Consider the following 16,995-nt stretch of genomic DNA (forward strand, 5'->3'; position numbering starts at 1 on the left):
CTCACGACTACTATTCAACATAGTACTGGAAGTCCTAGCCCCAGCAATCAGACAACAAAAAGACATTAAAGGCATTCAAATTGTCAAAGAATAAGTCAAACTCTCCCTCTTCACCGATGACATGATACTCTACATAGAAAACCCAAAAGCCTCCACCACAAGATTGCTAGAACCCATACAGCAATTTGGCAGCGTGGCAGGATACAAAATCAATGCCCATAAATCAATGGCATTTCTATACACTAACAATGAGACTGAAGAAAGAGAAATTAAGGAGTCAATCTCATTTACAATTGCACCCAAAAGCATAAGATACCTAGGAATAAACCTAACCAAAGAGGTAAAGAATCTATACCCTCAAAACTATAGAACACTTCTGAAAGAAATTGAGGAAGACTCAAAGAGATGGAAAAATATTCCATGCTCATGGATTGGCAGAATTAATATTGTGAAAATGTCCATGTTACCCAGGGCAATTTACACGTTTAATGCAACCCCTATCAAAATACCGTTGACTTTCTTCAGAGAGTTAGAACAAATTATTTTAAGATTTGTGTGGAATCAGAAAAGACCCCGAATAGCCAGGGGAAGTTTAAAACACCAAACCATATCTGGGGGCATCACAATGCCCGATGTCAGGTTGTACTATAAAGGTGTGGTCCTCAAGACAGTGTGGTACTGGCACAAAAACAGACACATAGATCAATGGAACAGAATAGAGAATCCAGAAGTGGACCCTCAACTTTATGGTCAGCTAATATTCGATAAAGGAGGAAAGACTTTCCACTGGAAGAAAGACAGCCTCTTCAATAAATGGTGCCGGAAAATTGGACATCCACATGCAGAAGAATGAAACTACACTACTCTCTTTCACCAAACAGAAAGATAAACTCAAAATGGATGAAATATCTAAATGTGAGACAAGATTCCATCAAAATCCTAGAGGAGAACACAGGCAACACCCTGTTTGAACTTGGCCACAGTAACTTCTTGCAAGATACATCCACGAAGGCAAAACAAAAGCAAAAATGAACTATTGGGACTTCATAAGAAGATAAGATTATCTTCTTCATAAGATAAGAATCTTTTACACATCAAAGGACACAGTCAACAAAACCTAAAGACAACCTACAGAATGGGAGAAGATATTTGCAAATGACCTATCAGATTAAGGACTAGTTTCTAAGATCTATAAAGAACTTATTAAACTCAACAGTAAAGAAACAAACAATCCAGTCATGAAATGGGCAAAAGCATTATCAGAAATGTCACAGAGGAAGACATAGACATGGCCAACAAGCACATGAGGAAATGCTCTGCATCACTTGCCATCAGGGAAATACAAATCAAAACCACAATGAGATACCATCTCACACCAGTGAGAATGGGGAAAATTAACAAGGCGGGAAACCACAAATGTTGGAGAGGATGCGGAGTAAGGGAACCCTCTTACACTGTTGATCGGAATGTGAAATGATGCAGCCACTCTGGAAAACTGTGTGGAGGTTCCTCAAAGAGTTAAAAATAGACCTGCCCTACAACCCAGTACTTGCACTGCTGGGGATTTACCCCAAAGATGCAGATGCAATGAAACGCCGGGACACCTGCACCCCAATGTTTATAGCAGCAATGTCCACAATAACCAAACTGTGGAAGGAGCCTCGGTGTCCATCGAAAGATCAATGAATAAAGCAGATGTGGTCTATGTATACAATGGAATATTACTCAGCCAATTAGAAATGACAAAAACCCACCATTTGCTTCAATGTGGATGGAACTAGAGGGTATTATGCTGAGTGAAATAAGTCAATTGGGGAAGGACAAACATTATATGTTCTCATTCATTTGGGGAATATAAATAATAGTGAAAGGGAATGGAAGGGAAGGGAGAAGAAATGAGTAGGAAATATCAGAAAGGGAGACCGAACATAAAGACTCCTAACTCTGGGAAAGGAACAGGGGTGGTGGAAGGGGAGGTGGGCGGGGGGTGGGGGTGACTGGGAGTCAGGCACTGAGGGAGGCACTTGACGGGATGAGCACTGGGTGTTATTCTGTATGTTGGCAAACTGAACACCAATAAAAAAATAAATTTATTATTTAAAAAAATAGAAAAATAATAAAATTATAGCTTGGGCTTCATCAAAATTTAAAGCTTTGATTCTCATAAATCAGTTAAAATATGAAAAGATAACTCAGAAACAGACAAAATATTTGAAAATGACATATCTGATAAAGGAATTATATCAAAAACACATAAACTCAATAATGAGAAAAAACTAACCCACTAAGAAATGACAAAAACTCTAGATGACAGTTCATCAAACATATAAAGATGGCAAACATGCACATAAAAAATGCTCAGCATCCTCTGTCATTCAGGAAATGCAAATTAATAACAGTTAGATAATAGAACATACCCATTGGAATGTCCTAAATAATTTTTTTTAAAACCAACAGTAAGGATATGAATCAAGTAGAACACTCATTCATTGTCAATGGGAATTCAAAATGATTCAACTAGTAATGAAAACAGTAAAGCAGGGCAGCCCAGGTGGCTCAGTGGCTTAGTGTCGCCTTTAGTCCAGGGTGTGATCCTGGAGACCTGGGATCGAGTCCCCGTCAGGCTCCCTGCATGGAGCCTGCTTCTCCATCTGCCTTTGTCTTTGCCTCTCTGTGTGTGTGTGTCTCTCATGAATAAATAAATTAAAAAACCTTTTAAAAAACTTAAAAAGAAAGAAAACAGTAAGGCATTATTTAATAAAATTAAGTATGGATTCACCATTTAACTCAGAATCTTACTGAATGGTGTTTTTCAAAAATATACAAGGGTAATCACACAAAATATTGTACAAAGACATGTATAGAAAATTTATTCACAGTTCACAAAAACTAGAAACAACACAGATATCCTTCACTTTGTGAGTAGATAAAAGTTCCATGTCCATAAAATGGAATATTGCACAGCAATAAAAAAGAAAGAACTACTGATAAAGGTAACAACATTGATGAATGTAAAGAAGCCACAATCAAGTTAGCTACATATAACATATAGTTCTGTTTATATAATATTCTTGAAAGAGCAAAACAATAAATAGAAAAGAACAGATCCATAATTGCTAAGAATGAGTGGAGGGATTGTTCACAAAGGGACAAGAATAAACTTTATGAATGGTGGAAATTTTCTACATATCCATTTTGGTGAGACTACATAATTGTATATGTGTCAAAATGTATAGAGCTATATGCTCTAAGTGGTGAGTTTACTATATGTAAACTCTACTTCGATAATTCTGACTTAAAAAAATATACAATGCACTTTCCAAAATAGGCTCTCAAATGATACATACTTGGGAATTAAGTCAACTTTTGGTATTCAATAAGTATGTGACTTTGGAAAACTTACTTTAGCTTAACCATGGTCTCTTCCACCACAAAAAATAAAGAGGTTGTAATGAATATAATGAGATAAACAAACATAAAATGTTAATACAATGCAATATACAGTAAATACTGGCTCATTATTGACAGTTATATTTGTGTTTGCAACAAAGTCTACAATCCTACTGTACAATATAGTCTATAATTGGTTTCTGAGTTGTTTTGCCACATTTAAAGTGCTCTATAGCTACACATGACTAATGGTTATGGCCAAATAGAACATCTCCATCAACAACAACAACAGCAACAACGACAAAGCTCCAATGTACAATCCTGGACTGGAAGAATATTTTGACAGAAATAAGTATGCTCTTGAGTATAACGATGAAATCAAAACAATAATTTTATTTCTTGTAAACAACTTGCTACACTTGTTTAACAACCTGCTACAGAATTCTGAAAATTTTAATATATGTTTTGTTAAGTGATTTTAGATTTCTTAAACCAGTATTTGTCTCAATAGAAAGCTAGGAATCATTTCTGTAGTATCTAATAATTTCCTCAAATTTCAGGAAAATATGTGGATTTCAGGTGTATCATATTCTTTGACAAAGCTTTCAAAACTATATGGAGAATGTCACCTTTGTATTTTTTCATTAGGGTATATATTTTTATTTTTCTATCTATAATTTTTTAAAGATTTTATTTATTTATTCATGAGAGTCACAGAGAGAGACAGAGACACAGCCTGAGGGAGAAGTAGGCTCCAGCCATGTTGGATGTATATATGATATACAATTCTATATATGTATATATATACACACACACATATGGACATCTATACATACACATGTTTTATATATACACAATTATATATACATATATACACTTATACATAATAGCAATACACTATACATACAATATATTATGTATATACATGACTGTACTGTATGTATATATAATTTTATTAATTATATATAATACTATATGTACACATAGATATGTAAATATTCTCACTATATTCCCTTAAATATCATTACCAAAAGTGTTACTGAACAAAAGAAACATATACAAAAAGATCTTGGCAAAATGAAATAAAAGCAGATAGTAATTGTTATGTAAGAGTAATTGTTATGTAAGAGTAATTGTTATAGAAGAGGTTATGGAATCAATAAAGAGGAGGAATAAAATGGAAAAAGCAAAGCAAGACAAATGGGGACCAGGAATGTTTGCAACAGTAAGACAGTAAATTTCTATAGTTTTATAGATACAAAAGAACCAAGGCACAATTTATTCCAACCATTCATTTTGAAATAAGCATTGAGTCTCTAGATGTTAACATTTCCCTCACTTCAACTTGTCCTCTAATTAAATGCTTGTTCAAAAGACAAAAAAAAAAATCTGTCTTTGAACTCAAGAAAAAAAAAAGAAGAACAGCAACTATAACAACAATAGCACATTGTCTTAAGGAAATAAACTATCTTTCCCACTTGAAAGAATTTAATATGATGAACTTCAATGATACAGGAAACTATATTGTGTATTGCAGTAAAAAATAATAAATCTAGGGGTGCTTGGGTCATGTGGTCAGTTAAGCATCCAACTCCTGGTTCAGCTCAGGTCATGATCTCAGAAGTCCACTTAAGATTCTCTCCATTTCATTCTGCCCCTCCCAATCAGGCTCTCTCTCAAATAAATCAATAAATCTTTCTTAAAAAATAACTAATCTGTTTTGAAGACCTCTGACCAGAGAGCATGGAAGCTAGACAATTACTATCTGCTTTTATTTTATTTTGCCAAGATCTTTTTTTAATTAAGAAGGCAAGTCTGTATCATAACTTCCAATGACATTCATTCACAGATGACTAAATTTTTCCCTCCTTTCCTGTATTTTCTATTTTGCCAATCTAAATAGAAGGCAAAAATATCTGCTATCCCTTGACACATTACTATTTATTACACTGAAAAGTAAATGAGAACTATTTCATCTTCAGAGTATTATTATATGACATTAAGATCTAATAACAATATTAAAGTCACATTACAGGTCTTTAACGTATAAAAGACCTGTAATGGAGTAATGCTATAATAATTTGTTGTGTGATTTACTTTAATGCAATAATAATGGTGTCTAGTTAAATAAAAAATATGCATTAATAAATAAAATTTGAGCTATAAACTTTAAGAGATTACACACATTATTAGAAACAAATGAAATAAATGTTAAAAGCTTAAACTGTAAAGCATAAGTTTGTGATTTTACTTGTACTTCATAGTAGTATCTTAGTATGTATTTCCTTTGTCTCTTAAGATTACTAAAAGAAATCAGTAGATTGATGGGTAATCCTAACCAAAGTTCATCAAAACTCTAGGGCTTTGCTACATAGATAGCAAGAACTACTTAAATCCTATGTTTTACCAGTGTGATTAGTGGTATAGAAATGGTGTACCTAAGCATAAAGGGAAAGACCAAAATACTTACTGTAACAAAATTGATGGTTATTCTATGTAAAACATGATAAATACATGCCACACTTTCTCTCTCACACAGCACAATAATACTTGAACAAAATGCCTGATGTAGGTATTTAAGAATTTTGAAGAGTATTTCAGCAGGAAGACAGAGGAAGAAAATCACATTTCAAACCACTACTGATTCAGTACTGTTTTTTATTTTTTTTTATTTTTTTTATTGGTGTTCAATTTACTAACATACAGAATAACACCCAGTGCCCATCACCCATTCACTCCCACCCCCCGCCCTCCTCCCCTTCTACCACCCCTAGTTCGTTTCCCAGAGTTAGCAGTCTTTACGTTCTGTCTCCCTTTCTGATATTTCCCACACATTTCTTCTCCCTTCCCTTATTTTCCCTTTCACTATTATTTATATTCCCCAAATGAATGAGAACATATAATGTTTGTCCTTCTCCGACTGACTTACTTCACTCAGCATAATACCCTCCAGTTCCATCCACGTTGAAGCAAATGGTGGGTATTTGTCATTTCTAATAGCTGAGTAATATTCCATTGTATACATAAACCACATCTTCTTTATCCATTCATCTTTCGTTGGACACCGAGGCTCCTTCCACAGTTTGGCTATCGTGGCCATTGCTGCTAGAAATATCGGGGTGCAGGTGTCCCGGCGTTTCATTGCATTTGTATCTTTGGGGTAAATCCCCAACAGTGCAATTGCTGGGTCGTAGGGCAGGTATATTTTTAACTGTTTGAGGAACCTCCACACAGTTTTCCAGAGTGGCTGCACCAGTTCACATTCCCACCAACAGTGTAAGAGGGTTCCCTTTTCTCCGCATTCTCTCCAACATTTGTTGTTTCCTGCCTTGTTAATTTTCCCCATTCTCACTGGTGTGAGGTGGTATCACATTGTAGTTTTGATTTCTATTTCCCTGATGGCAAGTGATGCAGAGCATTTTTTCATATGCATGTTGGCCATGTCTATGTCTTCCTCTGTGAGATTTCTGTTCATGTCTTTTGCCCATTTCATGATTGGATTGTTTGTTTCTTTGGTGTTGATTTTAATAAGTTCTTTATAGATCTTGGAAACTAGCCCTTTATCTGATATGTCATTTGCAAATATCTTCTCCCATTCTGTAGGTTGTCTTTGAGTTTTGTTGACTGTATCTTTTGCTGTGCAAAAGCTTCTTATCTTGATGAAGTCCCAATAGTTCATTTTTGCTTTTGTTTCTTTTGCCTTCGTGGATGTATCTTGCAAGAAGTTACTATGGCCGAGTTCAAAAAGGGTGTTGCCTGTGTTCTTCTCTAGGATTTTGATGGAATCTTGTCTCACATTTAGATCTTTCATCCATTTTGAGTTTATCTTTGTGTATGGTGAAAGAGAGTGGTCTAGTTTCATTCTTCTGCATGTGGATGTCCAATTTTCCCAGCACCATTTATTGAAGAGACTGTCTTTCTTCCAATGGATAGTCTTTCCTCCTTTATCGAATATTAGTTGCCCATAAAGTTCAGGGTCCACTTCTGGATTCTCTATTCTGTTCCACTGATCTATGTGTCTGTTTTTGTGCCAGTACCACACTGTCTTGATGACCACAGCTTTGTAGTACAGCCTGAAATCTGGCATTGTGATGCCCCCAGATATGCTTTTCTTTTTTAAAATTCCCCTGGCTATTCGGGGTCTTTTCTGATTCCACACAAATCTTAAAATAATTTGTTCTAACTCTCTGAAGAAAGTCCATGGTATTTTGATAGGGATTGCATTAAACGTGTATATTGCCCTGGGTAACATTGACATTTTCACAATATTAATTCTGCCAATCCATGAGCATGGAATATTTTTCCATCTCTTTGTGTCTTCCTCAATTTCTTTCAGAAGTGTTCTATAGTTTTGAGGGTATAGATCCTTTACATCTTTGGTGAGGTTTATTCCTAGGTATCTTATGCTTTTGGGTGCAATTGTAAATGGGATTGACTCCTTAATTTCTCTTTCTTCAGTCTCATTGTTAGTGTATAGAAATGCCACTGACTTCTGGGCATTGATTTTGTATCCTGCCACGCTACCGAATTGCTGTATGAGTTCTAGCAATCTTGGGGTGGAGACTTTTGGGTTTTCTATGTAGAGTATCATGTCATCGGCGAAGAGGGAGAGTTTGACTTATTCTTTGACAATTTGAATGCCTTTAATGTCTTTTTGTTGTCTGATTGCTGAGGCTAGGACTTCCAGTACTATGTTGAACAGCAGTGGTGAGAGTGGACATCCCTGTCTTGTTCCTGATCTTAGGGGAAAGGCTCCCAGTGCTTCCCCATTGAGAATGATATTTGCTGTGGGCTTTTCATAGATGGCTTTTAAGATGTCGAGGAATGTTCCCTCTATCCCTACACTCTGAAGAGTTTTGATCAGGAATGGATGCTGTATTTTGTCAAATGCTTTCTCTGCATCCAATGAGAGGATCATATGGTTCTTGGTTTTTCTCTTGCTGATATGATGAATCACATTGATTGTTTTACGGGTGTTGAACCAGCCTTGTGTCCCAGGGATAAATCCTACTTGGTCATGGTGAATAATTTTGTAATGTACTGTTGGATCCTATTGGCCAGTATCTTGTTGAGAATTTTTGCATCCATGTTCATCAGGGATATTGGTCTGTAATTCTCCTTTTTGGCGGGGTCTTTGTCTGGCTTTGGAATTAAGGTGATGCTGGCTTCATAGAACGAATTTGGAAGTACTCCATCTCTTTCTATCTTTCCAAACAGCTTTAGGAGAATAGGTATGGTTTCTTCTTTAAACGTTTGATAAAATTCTCCTGGGAAGCCATCTGGCCCTGGACTCTTGTGTCTTGGGAGGTTTTTGATGACTGCTTCAATTTCCTCCCTGGTTATTGGCCTGTTCAGGTTTTCTATTTCTTCCTGTTCCAGTTTTGGTAGTTTGTGGCTTTCCAGGAATGCGTCCATTTCTTCTAGATTGCCTAATTTATTGGCGTATAGCTGTTCATAATATGTTTTTAAAATCGTTTGTATTTCCTTGGTGTTGGTAGTGATCTCTCCTTTCTCATTCATGATTTTATTAATTTGAGTCTTCTCTCTCTTCTTTTTAATAAGGCTGGCTAATGGTTTATCTATCTTATTAATTCTTTCAAAGAACCAACTCCTGGTTCTGTTGATCTGTTCCACAGTTCTTCTGGTCTCGATTTCGTTGAGTTCTGCTCGAATCTTTATTAACTCCCTTCTTCTCTTGGGTGTAGGATCTATTTGCTGTTTTTTATCTAGCTCCTTTATGTGTAAGGTTAGCTTTTGTATTTGAGTTCTTTCCAGTTTTTGAATGGATGCTTGTATTGCGATGTATTTCCCCCTTAGGACTGCTTTTGCTGCATCCCAAAGATTTTGAACGGTTGTATCTTCATTCTCATTAGTTTCCATGAATCTTTTTAATTCTTCCTTAATTTCCTGGTTGACCCTTTTATCTTTTAGCAGGATGGTCCTTAACCTCCATGTGTTTGAGGTCCTTCCAAACTTCTTGTTGTGATTTAGTTCTAATTTCAAGGCATTATGGTCCGAGAATATGCAGGGGACAATCCCAATCTTTTGGTATCGGTTCAGACCCGATTTGTGACCCAATATGTGGTCTATTCTGGAGAAAGTTCCATGTGCGCTTGAGAAGAATGTGTATTCAGTTGAGTTTGGATGTAAAGTTCTGTAGATATCTGTGAAATCCATCTGGTCCAGTGTATCATTTAAAGCTCTCGTTTCTTTGGAGATGTTTTGCTTAGAAGACCTATCGAGTATAGAAAGAGCTAGATTGAAGTCACCAAGTATAAGTGTATTATTATCTAAGTATTTCTTCACTTTGGTTAATAATTGATTTATATATTTGGCAGCTCCCACATTCGGAGCATATATATTGAGGAATGTTAAGTCCTCTTGTTGAATAGATCCTTTAAGTATGATATAGTGTCCCTCTTCATCTCTCACTACAGTCTTTGGGGTAAATTTTAGTTTATCTGATATAAGGATGGCTACCCCTGCTTTCTTTTGAGGACCATTCGAATGGTAAATGGTTCTCCAACCTTTTATTTTCAGGCTGTAGGTGTCCTTCTGTCTAAAATGAGTCTCTTGTAGACAGCAAATAGATGGGTCCTGCTTTTTTATCCAGTCTGAAACCCTGCGCCTTTTGATGGGGTCATTAAGCCCGTTCACATTCAGAGTTACTATTGAGAGATATGAGTTTAGTGTCATCATGATATCTATTCAGTCTTTGTTTTTGTGGACTGTTCCACTGAACTTCTTCTTAAAGGGGAATTTTAAGAGGCCCCCTTAAAATTTCTTGCAGAGCTGGTTTGGAGGTCACATATTCTTTTAGTTGCTGCCTGTCTTGGAAGCTCTTTATCTCTCCTTCCATTTTGAATGAGAGCCTTGCTGGATAAAGTATTCTTGGTTGCATGTTCTTCTCATTTAGGACCCTGAATATATCCTGCCAGCCCTTTCTGGCCTGCCAGGTCTCTGTGGAGAGGTCTGCTGTTACCCTAATACTCCTCCCCATAAAAGTCAGGGATTTCTTGTCTCTTGCTGCTTTAAGGATCTTCTCCTTATCTTTGGAATTTGCAAGCTTCACAATTAAATGTCGAGGTGTTGAACGGTTTTTATTGATTTTAGGGGGGGATCTCTCTATTTCCTGGATCTGAATGCCTGTTTCCCTTCCCAGATTAGGAAAGTTTTCAGCTAGAATTTGTTCAAATACATATTCTGGCCCTCTGTCCCTTTCGGCGCCCTCGGGAACCCCAATTAAACGTAGGTTTTTCTTCCTCAGGCTGTCGTTTATTTCCCTTAATCTATCTTCTTGGTCTTTTAATTGTTTGTCTCTTTTTTCCTCAGTTTCCCTCTTTGCTGTCAACTTGTCTTCTAGGTCACTCACTCGTTCTTCCACCTCGTTAACCCTCGTCGTTAGGACTTCTAGTTTGGATTGCATCTCATTCAATTGGTTTTTAATTTCTGCCTGATTAGCTCTAAATTCTGCAGTCATGAAGTCTCTTGAGTCCTTTATACTTTTTTCTAGAGCCACCAGTAGCTGTATAATAGTGCTTCTGAATTGGCTTTCTGACATTGAATTGTAATCCAGATTTTGTAACTCTGTGGGAGAGAGGACTGTTTCTGATTCTTTCTTTTGAGGTGAGGTTTTCCTTCTAGTCATTTTGCTCAGTGCAGAGTGGCCAAAAGCAAGTTGTATTGGGAAAAAGAGAAAAAGAGAGGAGAGAAAGAAGGAAAGAAAAGAGAAAGAGAAAAAAAAAGGGAAGAAAAAGAAAAAAAAAACGAAAAAAAAAAAAAAGAAAAAGAGAAAGAAAAAGAAAGGAGAAAAAAAGGGGGTGGGGGAAGGAAACAAATCAAAAAGCAAAACAAAACAAAAACAAAAACAAACAAACAAAAAAAGAACCACCGGGGAGTATCTTCTGATTCTGTGTTCTTTAAGTCCCTTGGCTTCTTCTGGAAGTTGTCCGTCTAGCTGGTGTTCTGGGGGAGGGGCCTGTTGTGCTGATTTTCAGGTGTTAGCAGTTGGGGGAGCTGCTGTGCCCCTGCCTGGTGCAGGGCTCCGTGGGGGTTGTTTACCCCGTGAGGCCGCAGGAGGAACAGCCCCAGTGGCGGGGCAGCTCTGGAAACCTGGATTCAGCTTCGGCAGGAACTCCGTCTGCAGGGCCTGGAGGCTCCGGGGCGGGGCCGCTGATCTGCTCAGCTGGGGCAGGAGCGTCCTTGCTGTCCTGGGCCCTCCCCGGCCTCTGCCTGTCCCGGGGGAGGCCGGATCCTGGGCTGTGTCCGGGCGCCCTGTGCTCCGGGGTCTGCGCTGTTGGATTCGCGCTCCCGGCCGCGCAACCCCCTCCGCGGAGCTGCCGCCCAAGCCCCCCCGAGCTGCTCCCGGGGCCGCGCAGGCCCCTCCGCACGGAGCCTCTTCCTCTGCCCGAGCCCCTCTGAGCTGCTCCGGGTCCCGCCGTGCGCGCTGCAGCCCTTAGGGAGCTCGGCGCACTCTCCTGGGCGCGCAGTTGCTCTGTTACTCTCCCAGGGAGCCCGAGGGCATCCTCGCCCTCCTGGGTCCTGCTCCAACTCCCCACGAGCCCCTTTCCCCCGGGAAGGTCGGTGCAGCTCCTGCTTCTCCGGGACGGGGCTCTCCTGTCCTGGGGACACTCGCCCCGGCCTCAGCCCGGCTCCTCGCGGGGCCCCTCCCCCTTGGAGGCCTTTGTTCCTTTATTTCTTTTTCCCCGTCTTCCTACCTTGATAGATGCGCGAACTCTTCTCACTGTAGCATTCCAGCTGGTCTCTCTTTAAATCTCAGGCCGAATTCATAGATTTTCAGGATAATTTGAAGGTTTTCTAGGTAGTTTGGTGGAGACAGGTGATTTGGAGACCCTACTCTTCCGCCATCTTGCTCCTCCTCTCTCAGTACTGTTTTTTAAATAATTTTCTCTCTAGTATTTCCCCAATGGAACTCAATATAACCTGAAATATAAATGGGAATTGGTGCATCACAGAGCAAAATAGGAGAAGTCTTCTAGTTCTAGATCAAGGAGCAAGAAAGAAAATTCTTACTGTTCAAAGATTATAAAAATACTTGATTTTTTGCTTTTGTATTTTATTTTCCTTTATCCAATCCTTCACATCCTATCTCTCACACAATCTGTAGTATGAAGACAAAAGCACAAAAATGTCCCTGATCAAAAGAGGCCTAGTTTTAAGAAATAGTGCCAACACCACTGATATTTTCTCAGACTTCCAACCACTTGAGTTTAAACACAGTCAAGACAATGGAAATACCCAATATAGTGGAATGACTAAGTTTCAAGTATCTGTACAAGTGTTTGAAAAGAAGAGACATAAAAACTGGAAATCACAGGAGAGATTAGGAAGAGAGACTAAATCAAGATAATGAACATATAAATTCGCTTATGAAATCCTGGTATTATTTCTGAACTATGTGTGCATGGAGATCCAATACTCATCTGCATACCAAAGACTCTGAGATCTAAACTAAACCACTGCTAAGAAATAGAATGTCTTAGATCATGTATACCAAGTTGAGATCTCAAAATCACACTGTAAAGACTTTGATAATCGCAATTACATTGAAAGCATAGTATGCACAATATAAATGAGAAATTCTGTCCTGACATAAATAGACCAATTCCTTGATCAAATATAAATATTGAAAACAGGAAAATGGTGGTAGAGTAGGAAGACCCTAGGCTTACCTCGTCCTACCAACACAGCTAGATAACTATCAAATCATCCTAGATACAAAAGAAATTGACCTAAAAACTGACATAAATCCCACAACTAAAAGGGTGAAAGAAGCCACATAAAAGAAAGCAAGAACTGTGGAGTCATGATTTAGGGAAGAAACAGACTGTGGCTGCTCTGCAAGGGAGAGACCTGTGGTCAGAAAGAGGGCAAGGAAGGGAGAAGCACACAGGAGATTGATTACAGGAGGATAACATTTCCCCAAAGCCACTGATGTGAAAAAATGAGAGGGACTGAATCTTGGGAATTCTTGCAACAAGTGGGGATTAAAGCCTAGGGTTTTAAAGGTCAGTGGGTTTAGCTGATATAGAGCCCAGAATGCACTGCACTGCTCCTGGAGAGAAGTCAGGCAAAAAATCCAGGAACAGTATGGAAACAGTGATCTAAAGAGTGCTGGGGCCCCAAGGTGGGGAGATTATTTGCTTCTCAGAGCACATCCTTAAGAGGCAGCATTCACAGAGATACCTCTCCAGGAACAAAAGAGCTGGTGGGGACCATATCCATCCACACCCCTCAGCAGAAAATAGAACCACCTGTGGGAAGTGGCACAGTATGGACACTGGTTGCCTAACCTGATTACATGACACCCCAGCCCCCTGTGCTCCTGTGAGACAGCCCTACTCAAGAACATTTTCCTCATTCCCAGTATGGTGGGTCCCTTCCCCAGAAGACCAGGACAATTCTCTGCCCACACTATGTTTCCCAAACAGAAAGTTTTACAGGGCCTCAGTTCTAGTAGAGATGGTGTCAGGTCTCATTTCACAAGCAGACCAGAGAACAACTAGTTAAAACTTGCCACATTCAGGCTATGAGTTAAACATTGCCCAGAGCAGGAAAGGATTATACTATCAAAAGTGACAGTATAAATGCAGGAAACACAAAAGCCATAAAAACAAATATTTCTTTAAAAAATTCAGTCAAGGAATCCACACAGAAAAAAAGATATAACATATAATAATATATATCTAAAATGTGGGGAGAAGAGGTGAAGAAATGGGCTCAAACTTGAATGACCACCAACTTAATATAGACTGCTATTTGCAGAAGAGGTTACATACATACCTGATGGTAACCGTATATTAAAAATCACTAAACAACATGCAAAGAATAAAGAGAAAGAAATCCAAATACATCTTTAAATAAAAATCAGCAAAATATGAAAAAGACCAGCAAGAATCAGAAAAATATCTCCATAAACAACCACAAAATAAAATGGCAAAAATGTATCAATAATACTTTATAAATGGACAAAATGTTCCAATCAAAAGATGGTGGTATAATGGATAAAAAAATAAGATCCATCTATATGCTGCCTACAAGAGATTCATTTCAGACCTAAACACATCTGCAGATTGAAAGTAAGGGAATGGACAAACATTTTTCACGTAAATGATGTCAAAAGAAAATGTAGTAACAATACTTTTATTACATGAACTAGACTTTAAAACAAAGACTTAACAAGAGACAAAGAAAGCCACTATATGATAATAAAGGTGATAATCCAACAAGAGTTTACAACAATAGTAAATATTCATGTACCAAACATGGGAGCACCCAAATATTTAAACAATAATAAACATGAAGGAACTAATGGATGAAAACACAATAATAGTAGGTGATTTTAGCACTCCATTTACATCAATGCATAGATCATCTAAATATAAAATAAATCTTGGAAACTAGCCCTTTATCTGATACGTCATTTGCAAATTAAACTCAACATCAAAGAAACAAACAATCCAATCATGAAATGGGCAAAAGACATGAACAGAAATCTCACAGAGGAAGACATAGACATGGCCAACACACACATGAGAAAATGTTCTGCATCACTTGCCATCAGGGAAATACAAATCAAAACCACAATGAGATACCACCTCACACCAGTGAGAATGGGGAAAATTAACAAGGCAGGAAACCACAAATGTTGGAGAGGATGCGGAGAAAAGGGAACCCTCTTACACTGTTGGTGGGAATGTGAACTGGTGCAGCCACTCTGGAAAACTGTGTGGAGGTTCCTCAAAGAGTTAAAAATAGACCTGCCCTACGACCCAGCAATTGCACTGTTGGGGATTTACCCCAAAGATACAGATGCAATGAAACGCCGGGACACCTGCACCCCGATGTTTATAGCAGCAATGTCCACAATAACCAAACTGTGGAAGGAGCCTCGGTGTCCATCGAAAGATGAATGGATAAAGCAGATGTGCTTTATGTATACAATGGAATATTACTCAGCCAATTAGAAATGACAAATACCCACCATTTACTTCAATGTGGATGGAACTGGAGGGTATTATGCTGAGTGAAATAAGTCAATCGGAGAAGGACAAACATTATATGTTCTCATTCATTTGGGGAATATAAATAATAGTGAAAGGGAATGGAAGGAAAGGGAGAAGAAATGTGTGGGAAATATCAGAAAAGGAGACAGAACATGAAGACTCCTAACTCTGGGAAAAGAGCTAGGGGTGGTGGAAGGGGAGGAGAGCAGGGGGTGGGGGTGACTGGGTGTCGGGCACTGAGGGAGGCACTTGATGGGATGAGCACTGGGTGTTATTCTGTATGTTGGCAAACTGAACACCAATAAAAAATACATTTATTATTAATAAATAAATAAATAAGTAAATAAATAAATAAATAAAATAAGGGAACAATGGCTTTGAATGACAAACTCGAATAGATAGATGCAACAGATACATTCAGAACATTCTATCCTAAAATAGCAGAATACACATTATTTCAAGTGCACATGGAACATTTTCCAGAATAGATCACATACTGGGTCACCAAATAGGCCTCAACAAATATCAAAAGTTTGAATTCATACCATGTACTCCTTCTGACCACAATGCTATGAAACTCATAGTCAAGCACAATAAAAAATCTGGAAAGATCACAAATACATGGAGGCTAAATAACATGCTACTAAACAATGAATGCTCAGCCAGGAAATCAAAAAAGAAATAAAAAAAATACATGGAAACAAATGAAAATGAAAACACAATGGTCCAAAAACTTTGGGGTGCAGCAAAAGTGGTCCTAAGAGAGAAGAATAACAATACAGACCTACCTCAATAAGCAAGAAAAATCTCAAATATGCAACCTAGCCCTATATACAAAGGAGCTAGAAAAGGAACAACAAATGAAACCTAAATCCAGCAAGAGGAAGGAAATAATAACGATTTAAGCAGAAATAAATGATATAGAAACTAAAGAACAATAGAACAGATCAATGTAACCAGGAGCTGGTTCTTTGAAAAAAATCAATAAAATTTATAAATCTCCCTCCAGACTTATCAAAAAGAAAATGTGAAGGACCCACACAAGTAAAAACATAAATAAGAGGAAAAATAACACGCAAAATAACAAAACTACAAATAATTTTAAGATAATATTATGGACTATCTCTCTTAGGTTGGGGTTACATGGTGGTAACTGGCAAAGTGAGCCTCAGAGTAGGTCCTGTGGCCAGAACAGCCAATATCTGTGGGCTGTCTGCAAGTCCTGAACTTCCTCAATAAGCTGGAGAAGTCAACTTCTGCTGTATCTGAGTAAGATGGAAGGTAGCTTTGATTGTAATTGTTGTGATTGTGTTGAGCTTGAGCCACATGATCAATAACAAAAGACATCTTGTTTTAACCAACAACCACCAGGGTTTCCTTATAATATATAACAACAAAGGCAGAAAAGATTCAAAACAGAAATAGTGCCTACCAGAACCTTATAATGATGCTCCTCAGAACCAGTCCAGCACTAAATGTATCTGCACTGTAAGGAGAATGTTCATAGATATTATGTGCATATTTATTTATACTTTGGTTGAATGTTAAATCATTTAGCACAGCACATATGAATGCATAA

The 16,995-nt window shown here is 38.1% G+C and overlaps 1 protein-coding gene across 2 annotated transcripts in view; it reads right to left on the minus strand.

Annotated features, from left to right (window-relative positions):
* LOC144308202 (dachshund homolog 2-like) overlaps positions 1-16,995 on the minus strand; it is a 530,849-nt gene that overhangs the window by 55,618 nt on the left and 458,236 nt on the right. The window lies entirely within an intron of this gene.

The sequence above is a fragment of the Canis aureus genome, chromosome X, assembly GCF_053574225.1.
Source record: "Canis aureus isolate CA01 chromosome X, VMU_Caureus_v.1.0, whole genome shotgun sequence".
In the NCBI taxonomy this organism is placed as follows: Eukaryota; Metazoa; Chordata; class Mammalia; order Carnivora; family Canidae; genus Canis; species Canis aureus.